The 9,566-nt window shown below is 43.2% G+C and overlaps 1 pseudogene; it reads right to left on the reverse strand.

Moving 5' to 3' along the window:
- Positions 1–661: 661 nt before the first annotated feature.
- LOC136397924 (NADH dehydrogenase [ubiquinone] 1 alpha subcomplex assembly factor 4-like) lies at positions 662–1,184 on the reverse strand (annotated as a pseudogene).
- Between the last annotated feature and the right edge of the window lie 8,382 nt (positions 1,185–9,566).

Consider the following 9,566-nt stretch of genomic DNA (forward strand, 5'->3'; position numbering starts at 1 on the left):
CCTCACACAGTGCTGGCCAATCCTCTGTGCCCCCAAGGTCCCTCCGCCCAGGGCACATAGAGTGGTGGGCCTTGTCTGGCAGTGGAGGGCACAATCAAAAATAGAGCAGGAGAAGGAAGAAGGCTGAGTGAAGTGAGTCAAAGATGAGAGTCCAAATGGATGAAGCCAGAGAGATAATGCCAGGACAACAGTGGTTTTGAGTTGGCAAGTGAGAGGGCTGTCATGGCAGAAATGTGGAGCATGCACTGGAGCCTGCCCCATCCAGGCTTTCTGCAGCCGGAGGAAGAACAGACGGCACTGTGGGCCACCGCAGCCTTGCAGCCCCATGCCCAGGAGTGGGCTTCTCCAGTGCCTCGACTTTCCCATTGGGGCTTCTAAGGACTTCTTCCCGGAGGCGAGGGCTTGTTAATTGTCTCTTGTAGTTCAGAAAAGTAAAGCCCTGAGTTTTAGGACAAATTATGGACCCTTAAAGTGCTCTTCACCGTTTTTCCCTAAAGGCCTAGAAGGTCTCTCATGCAAATGAGATCTTTAGGTCTGCCCCCCAGTTCCTAAGTTCAGGGTGTTTTATGTACCCTGCCCCATCCCAGACTTTTACTACTTTACTCATTTGGCCATTTCCTTAAACTGCCAGTTATATATATATATTAAAAAAAAATTTTTTTTATTCTGATTGTATTGCTTTCTTGTCTTCAGGAGGAAAGACTTTGACTTCAAAAGTAACAAATATTTGAGAAGGGCATTTACATCTTTCTGTTCTAGATGGTATTCTTCTGCTATTTTCTTAGAAGTCTATGTATCTGGATAAAGTTTATGGTTATTGAGAAGTGTCGATGCCTTTTCAATGGAACTTTTGCCTTTGGGAATGTTCTCAATATTTAGGTCAAAGTGATGGCCTTTTGGCAATCTGAACTCCTTTGCCTCTTGAGGTATACCAGCATCTTTCACCTGTACCGAAGACACAGGATCTTTGGATCAACATACACCTCTTTAAGTAACAACAGCAGTTTGTCATCTTTTCTATCAATTTCCCCCTTAATATGTGGATGGCTTCTCGTCTGCTCTCACAGGAGGCTCTTGGTGGAGGGGTACCTGGGCGCGGGAGAGGGCTTCATCTTGCTGATTTCCCGTTCCGCCCGGTTCTCGAGGTTGAAATTCCTGATTGCACGAATCACCACAGCCCCCATCTCGTCACAACATGCCAGTTATATTTTTGATAATTATAGCAAATAATGTATGTATTGTCGTTCCAATTAAATAAGGAATGTTGTGTTTAATTATCCAGCACTTACTATGTTCTAGACCAGTGGTAGTCAACCTGGTCCCTACCACCCACTAGTGGGTGTTCCAGCTTTCATGGTGTAAATAAAAAGATAGATTTAGGCCCTGGCCGGTTGGCTCAGCGGTAGAGTGTCGGCCTGGCGTGCGGGGGACCCGGGTTCGATTCCCGGCCAGGGCACACAGGAGAAGCACCCATTTGCTTCTCCACCCCTCCGCCGCGCCTTCCTCTCTCTCTCTCTTCCCCTCCTGCAGCCGGGGCTCCATTGGAGCAAGGATAGCCCGGGCGCTGGGGATGGCTCTGTGGCCTCTGCCTCAGGCGCTAGAGTGGCTCTGGTCGCAGCATGGCGACGCCCAGGATGGGCAGAGCATCGCCCCCTGGTGGGCAGAGCGTCGCCCCATGGTGGGCGTGCCGGTGGATCCCGGTCGGGTGCATGCGGGAGTCTGTCTGACTGTCTCTCCCTGTTTCCAGCTTCACAAAAATGCAAAAAATTAAAAAAAAAAAAAGATAGATTTAACTATAGTAAGTTGTTTTATAAAGATTTATTCTGTCGCTCAGCTATATCTGATACTGTGAAAGTTTTAACAAATCCGTGGCCTTCGCCTTCCTGCCCTTCCTCCCCTTTTACCTCATCAGAAGCAGTGAGTGGCTCTGCTAAATGCTCCCCCCACCTCCCATCTCAGGAGACCAAAACTCATGGAAAAAATAGGCACTTTTGGCCAAAAGCAAAAAAAAAAAAAAAAAAAAAAAGATTTATTCTGCCAAACTTAGTGAAAATCCGACATAAAGTACGTGGTAAGTAATTATTATTATATGCTTTAACTTGCTGTAACTCTGCTTTATAAATTTTATAAAGTAAAGTTACTTCCCTACTTTATAAATCACCATTACCGTGGAACCAGTGGGCAGTTAGAAAATTTTACTACTAACAGAGATACAAAAGTGGGTGGTAGGTATAAAAAGGTTGACTACCCCTGTTCTAGACCCTTTGCTAAGGGCTTTGTATAGATTCTCTCATCTTATCCATGTAACAACCCTATGAGGTAGATGTCAATACTTTATATCCCCACTTTTCCATGGGAGCTAGGGAACAGAGATATCCACAAACTTGCCCAAGGTTCCGGCTCCTTGTGAGAACTAAGCAAGTTTTTTTTTTTTTTAATTTTTTTTCTTTATTAATTTTTAGAGAGGAGAGAGTGAGAGAGATAGAGAGAAGGGGGAGGGAGGAGCAGGAAGCATCAACTCCCATATGTACCTTGACCCGGCAAGCCCAGGGTTTTGAACCAGCGACCTCAGCGTTCCAGGTCGACGCTTTATCCACTGCGCCACCACAGGTCAGGCAGAACTGAGCAAGTTTTAACCTTTCTGTGCCTCATCTGTAAGTGGCTGACTAATTAAAATACCCACCTGGTAAAGACTGCTAGGAGAACTGAGTGAGCCAATGTGTGCCAAGTTCTCAGAACAGTGTCCGGCCTGCGCATGTTTGCTAAATAATAAATGAACATCTAAATGCTAGAGCTGGATGTTACCCAAGTGGTTGGATTCCAGAGCATCCATTCCTAACCGCTTTTCACTTCCTGTTGCTTGAGCCCTGTTCTGTTTCTTCTGAAAGCTTTGGCAGAGCTTTTGATTTCCACTTTAAAATGATGAGGAAACAGCTATAGAAGGTGATTTATCCAGGGCGACACAAAAGTTTCTCATCCTGAGAATTATGTGGTGACACTTTATGTATTCTTTGGGGCAAGTCACTGTGCTGAGCACTTTTCACATATTAACTCATATAGTTCACCCTCAGTCTTAGGAGGTAGATGCTGTTATTACATTTTACAGATGAGGAAACTAAGGGGCAGACCAGCCTGACTCTGCTGTCCTATATGTCCTCTACCCAAGACCTCCCTCAGGCCTGCCCTTAGGTCCTGGAGCCAGTTCTGCCCTCAGGTCCGATAGCAGGGGCTCTGGGACAGTAATCCAGGGACTCTCCAGAAAGGTACCTTACCTTGTCCCACCTTTTCTGCTTGGTCTATGACCAAGCCTGCCACCGGAACCCAGGTTTCAAAAACTGCCACAGCTTAACTTCCATGGGTGTATCAGACCTCCTACCCCAGGGGTCTCAAACTTGCGGCCCGCGGGCCGCATGCAGCCCGCCGAACAATTTTGTGCGGCCCGCAGACTAATCCATGAAGTTCAAAATATTTTGGATAAAATTAAGTAAGCCTAGGGGCCTACTTGTATTTTTCATTTCTCTAGCATCCTAGCTAGATATTAGCTTAGTTAACAGCAGTTGTGATGCGAACTACAGTTTCTGGTCGTTTTGTGACACTGAGTAAACTGCATGTACGATTGTGCTTGTTGTACTGATTTTTTTTTGTTTTCAACTGCAGTGAGAAAAGTGTTGCATAACAGTTGCCTTTTGTAGACCTAGTGCGGCCCGCCGAACAGCTGTGATCTTGCTCTGCGGCCCACATGCTGAGTTGAGTTTGAGACCCCTGTACTCTGACCCATTTCTAGGGTATCTAACCATCATGGTTTGCCCAGGAAAGTCCCAGTTTTAAAGCCAAAAGTCCTGAGTTATGGGAAATCTCTCAGTCCTGTGCAAACCAGGACCGTTGGTCACCCTACCCACTGCACAGGCCTGCAGCCATTTTCTGACCAAGGAGGTTTTAGTCTTGGTGCTTGGTAACCCTTGCATCTTCCTGTGTATCTTCATAGAATAACTTCTTTTCTCCAAATTAGTCCTCAGATCACTTTAATTTAGCAACAGCTGCAATCACATTTTAAATCATAAGAGCATATGAACATTATTATTAGGGAGACTTTCTGTCCTGATGGAGGAGCTCTCTCGGGTTTATTTTTCTAACACATGCTGATGGAGCATAACCAGCAAAGTCAGCAGTTTCCTCTCCGCCCTTCACAGATGACCCACGAAGCTATTATTTTCCTTCCGCACTTTCAATCTTCTCAAACACTTCTAATGGTTTCTTTTCAGCCAAATGCAAGCGTCAGAATAAAGAGATCTGGGCTTGGCACTGGGGGAGACAGCATGGGTTGAAGCAAGAGCATAGACTTTGAAGACGGAAAGACCTGGGCATGAATCTTGTCTCTGTCATTTTGTGTAAGTTATGTAACTTCTCTGAATATCATCTGTAAAAGGATTATCTGAGATCAGTGATAATACAGTGTGTCCGTAAAGTCATGGTGCACTTTTGATCGGTCACAGGAAAGCAACAAAAGATGATAGAAATGTGAAATCTGCACCAAATAAAAGGAAAACCCTTCCCAGTTTCTGTAGGATGATGTGGCAGCATGTGCGCATGTGCAGATGATGACATAACACCGTGTATACAGTGGAGCAGCCCACGGCCATGCCAGTCGAGATGTGGACGGTACAGAGGAAAGTTCAGTGTGTTCTGTGGCTCACTAAGTTCGAATCCGTGACCAAAGTGCAACGTGAATATCGGCGCGTTTATACCGAAGCGCCACCACATAGGAATAACATTACTCGGTGGGATAAGCAGTTGAAGGAAACAGGCAGTTTGGTGGAGAAACCCCGTTCTGGTAGGCCATCAGTCAGTGACGAGTCTGTAGAGGCTATACGGGATAGCTACCTAAGAAGCCCTAAAAAATCTGTGTGTGAGCCCATATCGAACTGCACTGAATAGGTATGAAACTGGGAGAGTTTTCCTTTTATTTGGTGCAGATTTCACATTTCTATCGTCTTTTGTTGCTTTCCTGTGACCGATCAAAAGTGCACCATGACTTTACGGACACACTGTATATGCATGGGGACTTTTGTAGAGGGGAATGTGAGAGATACTAAATGCCTGACGACAGAGGCCACAGTTTAAGGTTGAAGTGCTCGATGGACTGGCAGGATCCTGATCCTAAACGGGACTTGAAGTTTCCAGAAGATGCGGCTGGGTGGCTGGTGCATGCCTGATGTTCTCTTCTTACCTTTGATGTCACTTCCCCAGGGAAGTCTTTTTACTCACTCCCAGGATCCTGTACTCCTTCATATTGCTTTTCAGAGTTTGAATTCTAAGTTTACTTAGGAAATTATTTAATGTCTGCCTCTCCTGCCTGCCCGTAGACTCCCTAAAGGCAGGACCACGTCTATCTTGTTCACTGTTGCAGCTTCCGCAGCCAAATCAGTGCCAGGCACGCAGTAAATACTTGTTGAGTCAAATCAATAAATCAATCAAATGGCCATCAGAGGTGTGTACTAGGACAGTGGTCCCCAACCCCCGGGCCACGGACCAGTACCAGTCCGTGGGCCATTTGGTACCGGTCCACAGAGAAAGAATAAATAACTTACATTATTTCTGTTTTATTTATATTTAAGTCTGAACGATATTTTATTTTTTTTAAATGACCAGATTCCCTCTGTTACATCCGTCTAAGACTCACTCTTGACGCTTGTCTCGGTCACGTGATACATTTATCCGTCCCACCCTAAAGGCCGGTCCGTGAAAATATTTTCTGACATTAAACTGGTCCTTGCCCAAAAAAGGTTGGGGACCACTGCACTAGGGGAAGAAAAAATTCTGTAAAGAAACTCAGGCAGTGGCAAACCACTAGGTGGTGCTTATACCCTGTATGTAAACTCCCCAGCTAGCTTCTCAAATGGACTCTTATTTCCAACATGAAGTGATTCTGCTGATATTATAACATCTATCTCTTATTGAACATCTTGGTAGAATTTTCTACAGTTCTTACAACAACTACAGGAGCAAGTATCCCATTTTGCAGAGGAAATAAATTCCTAGTAATTTTAAGTAACTTTTCTAAAGAATACACAACTTACAGCTCATGTATAAAGCTCTGAACCTGGGTCTGTTGGCCTCCGAGCCTGTGTTCTTTCCAGTACACCCCAGTGCTTCCACTTGAGTGGTCTAATGCAACCAATCACATGCTTTTTGCTGTAACAGGTCCCTCTTCACCCTCCTTCGCAGCTGACAGTTATTTTCCCTTTCAACTTTATTTTGTATAGGTTTCAGGTGTACAGCTGAGTGGTTAAACAATCATATACTTTACATAACATTCCCCACACGATCACATATCCAATAAGAAACTCTCCACACAGTCATAGCTTTCTAAAAAGTCAACATACAGGGGAGGGAAAATGAGAGGCAGGGTAGACCTAATGGCTCTTAGACCAGACACTTAAGTCTTGAGCTCATTGATGAACTAGGTTGTAGCATTCTGAGTAAGTAGGAAATAATCTTCAGTTTGTCAATCAATCAATAGTTCTTCATTCAGCATCTGTGTAGCCCACTCAGGGCTGAGCAAACATAGAAGGGCTTAGAATCTGATGGGGTATATAAGACATACACATATGGGACATAACAGTACACAGCAGTATCTAAGTGTCTTGTGGATTATATATATATATAGAAATATAAGAGTACTAGGACTTCAGAGGCCAGAAAGATTCTGACTGGGGTAGTCATAGATATGAAACTCTGGGTTGACCTTCACAGAAAACACCTATAGGGAGATGGCAGGTAAATCAGTCCCTTTCCACTAAAGGTGTGGACCAATGATCAGGGGCATCACCATCGCTTGAGAGCCTGTTAGAAATCTTGGGTCTCATCTCAGACTTCCTGAACCAGAATCTGCATTTAAACAGGACCCCCAGGCGATTCACACACATTAAAGACTTTTGGAGACTAAGTATTTGTATCCATCAGTCCCTTAAAATAAAATAATATTCTAACTAAAACATTCTTTAATTTCACTGTTTAGTTATAACTTTGGCTTTTGATTTGGTTTTAAAAGACTAGTACTAAATACTCTAAGCTTCTGCCCTGCCTCACTACAAGAACTGATGGAGAGTCCTAATAGTTAAATTTTCTGTGCTCTGGAAAGAAATCTCTTATCCAAAGCAAGTGTGCATGTGTTCGTGCACTGGACATAGGTCTTCAAGATACTGGGCCTTGAAATGTTCTAAAGGATATCTTTTAAATCACTTACTAAAGTAAGTTTACCTTACATTAAATATGGTTTTGGTATAGTCTATGTTTTTGCAGACCGCTTATCTACATGTAGTTTATCTTGGAAACATGATCAAGTCTCCTCAGATCACTCTCTACCTGCCCACACTGTCCTTCTACCCATCTTTTGGGGTATATGAAAGTTGAAATGTGGAATTCATGCTAACTCTGATGGAGAAAGTTATATACTGAGACACCGGCATATCAATAAGACTTGATTTAACATCTCAGTGAAGTAATGGTGGCACTACATCTGATTGTGGCCTCATTTCTCTTATCAACCCAGGGAGTTGAGTCCATTTGGAAAGGCAGCCTGGTATAAATAGAAGAGAAGAGCCCTAGAAAACTAAGCGAGGAAACATGGCTCAGGGTTGACACGTGGTAGCCGTGTGGCGTCACTTCTGCAAGTCTCAGTTCCTCATCTATAAATCAGGAGTCGGAAGTAGATGATTGCTTAGGTTCCTTCTTGGTCTAGCATTATCTGAGCTCAGTTAACTACAAGTTAGAGCATAGGTAGTTAGTTAGTCATTAAACCCAGGTTATGTACTCCTGAGTATAAATGGCCCACACTATCCTTACTTTTTATATAAAAGTTGAAGAGGCTGATTTCCATAGCCATTCACCTTCATGAAGTCATTCATAAATTCAATTCTGTAAAGTGACAATATTATGTACTGGCATCTGCAAAACTCCCTAAGGTTCCTTTGCTTCCGTTCTTGCTCCAGGCTATGGTGCCAAGAGTTGTCCTAATCTGGAGAGGCAGTCAGAGTTCTCAAGCTGCCTGTCGGTCTGCTAGAACAGAAGGTGCTGACAGGGGTGGGAGTGAAGGCAGGCCTCCTTTTAGTTTACTTATTCTGCAGTCGCTGTTCACCAACTTCAGCAAATATTTGGTGATGTTGCAAGGTGTTACGAGAAGTGAAAAGCAAGCTGTGATTCAGCTGGATGAAGACTGCAAACAAAAAAAGAGTGATCTGTTTTGCAGCAAACTATTATTCCTGCCAGAGCCCACAGACTGAAATACTACAAGAAATATTTAGGCAAGACATTGCCATCATGCATATTGGATTTTCCAGCTGAAAGCAACTTCACATTAATTGGCCCAGCAGGTCCTGACTTGTGGACCTCAAGGGATCTGCAAACCCATGTGCACGTTCTGACTGTAGACTGGATGAAAAATGTGCTCAGTCATATGGATTACTCCTCAAATATGCCTAAATGTTGTAATGAATTAAAGAAATTGACTTACAATTTTACTGAATGTATCTTAGCTTTTAGTTTATGTATTTTCTTAATCAGTTGATACTAAAAGTAGAGTTAATATCATGTTTGAGTTAAAAAACAATATTTTCCCTTCACATTTGTCATCATTTGACTTGATTCTTAGCTCAGGGAATACAAACCCCCCAGTTTTTGGCTCTACTTTCATGGCATATGTTAAATAGTATATCACCTTTTGGTTTCTAGAATCTTAAAACCAGTAAGGAAGACATTTAAGTGGCTAGTTGAGCACTACTCCTTTATGAGAAATGTCATCCTGGAATATTTTTATTATATGCGGCTTAAGTGTCTGTTTGTCGCCGATAGCTTATTGGTTGCTTGCGTAACTTTACTAGCCAATGGGGTGAAGTTGCCACGGCATTCAAATAGTCCCGCCTTCTGGCATGCCACCTCACAAATTGAGGTTAAAGATTGGAGCACTTATTATGCTGTTAAGAAATCTTAACACCAGAAGGGGTCTTTGCAATGGTACAAGACTAGAGGTTCTCCAATTGAAAAATAATGTCATAATAGCTAAGTCTTTGACTGGCTCCTCTAAAGGTGAAATACATGTCATTCCAAGAATTGATTTGGCTCCATCTCAAACAGGGTTGCCGTTTCAATTGAGATGTAGACAATTTCCTGTAAAACTTGCCTTTGCTATGACCATCAATAAGTCTTAGGGCCAAATGCTTAAGCGTGTTGGCATTTTTTTACCTGAGCCTGCATTTGGACACAGTCAACTTTATGTTGCCTGTTCAAGAGTTCGTGAAAGAACGGACGTAAAATTAAAAATAATTGATGGTCCTCTGCAAGGCGAGCTTAAAAATGATGGAAAGATCTACACAAGAAATGTTGTGTACAAAGAGATCTTTGACATGTGAATTAACATTTTATTATTTAAATCACCTTTATTTATTGAGCTAGCGGTGGCTCTTAAGAAATGTACCACCAGTGGTTTCCTTCATTGCACTCTACTTTAAGCAATTAAGCAAGTAGAAGGGGGAAACCCTGTGGGGCACTAAGCAAAGGGGCATCCTCAC

The sequence above is a fragment of the Saccopteryx leptura genome, chromosome 3 (genome assembly GCF_036850995.1).
Source record: "Saccopteryx leptura isolate mSacLep1 chromosome 3, mSacLep1_pri_phased_curated, whole genome shotgun sequence".
NCBI classification, from domain to species: domain Eukaryota; kingdom Metazoa; phylum Chordata; class Mammalia; order Chiroptera; family Emballonuridae; genus Saccopteryx; species Saccopteryx leptura.